Source organism: Papio anubis, chromosome 6 (genome assembly GCF_008728515.1).
Source record: "Papio anubis isolate 15944 chromosome 6, Panubis1.0, whole genome shotgun sequence".
Lineage (NCBI taxonomy): Eukaryota > Metazoa > Chordata > Mammalia > Primates > Cercopithecidae > Papio > Papio anubis.
The window spans coordinates 104,935,361-104,936,799 of NC_044981.1; positions in this window are offsets into that span (position 1 = coordinate 104,935,361).

Genomic DNA, 1,439 nt, shown 5'->3' on the forward strand with positions numbered 1-1,439 from the left:
CATTTCAACAGTGTTCACAACATATTCACCAGAACCAGATTCCACCTCAAGGAACCACTTTCTTTGTTTATCTATAAGAAACAACTCCTCATATGTGTAAGTTTTATAATGAGATTTCAGCAATACAGTCACATCTTCAGGCTCCACTTATAATTCTCTTTCTCTTATTATTTCCACCACACTTGCAGTTCCTTCCTCCACTGAAGTCTTGAACCTCTCAAAGTCATCCATGAGGGTTGGAATCAACTTCTTCTAAACCCTTGTTAATGTTGACATTTTAACCATCTCCTACAAATCATGAATGTTGTTCATGGCATCTAGAATGGTGACTCCTTTCCAGAAGTTTTTCCCTTCCATAATTAAAAAATACTTTATTGCTATAAATCACTAATGATCATCTCAGCTTTTGTTGAGTTATAATCTTTTGGCTCTTTGTCCAGATCTGCCAGAGATCACTATCTATGGCAGGTATAGCCTTACTACTAAATGTATTTCTTAAATATTAAGACTTGAAAGTCAAAATTACTTCTTGATCTATAGACTACAGCGTGGATGTTGGGTTAGCAGTCATGAAAACAACATGAATCTCCTTGTACATCTCCATCAGAGTTCTTGGGTGACCAGGTGCATTGTCAATAAGCAGTAATAGTTTGAAAGGCATCTTTTCTCTTAGCAGTAGGTCTCAACTGTGGGCTTAAAATATTCAGTAAACCATGGCTAAAAACATATGTGCTGTGATTCAGGCTTTGTTGTTCCATTCGTAGAGCACAGAGTAGAGTAGATGCAGCATAGTTCTTAAGTGCCCTGGGATTCTTGGAAGAGTAAACGGACACTGACTTCAATTTAAAGTCACCAGGTACATTAGCCCCTAACAAGAGAGTCAGTCTGCTCTGTGACGCTTTGAAGCCAGTCATTGACCCTTCTGTAGTCATGAAAGTCCTAAACAGCATCTTCTTCCAATGGAAGGCTGTTTTGTCAACATTGTAAATTGTTGTTTTTTGTAGTTATCTTCATCCATTATTTTACCTAGATCTTCTGGATAACTTGCTGCAGCAAGTTAGCACTTGCCGCTTTACCTTGCATTTTTATGTTACTGAGATGGCTTCTTCCCTTAATCTCCATGAGCCAATCTCTGCTAGCTTCAAACTTTTCTTCTGCAGCTTCCTCATCTCTCTAAGCCTTCATAGAATTGAAGAGAGTTAGGGCCTTGTTCTGGATTAAGCTTTGGCTTAAGGGAATGTTGTGGCTGGTTTGATCTTTGATCCAGATTTTCTCCATAGCAACAATAAGCCTGTTTCACTTTCTCATCTTTCATGTGTTCACTAGAGTAACACTTTTCCTTCAAGAACTTTTCCTTTGCATTCACAACTTGGCTAATTGGCATAAAAGGCCTAGCTTTCACCCTATCTTGGTTTTTGGCATGCCTTCCTCACTGAGCT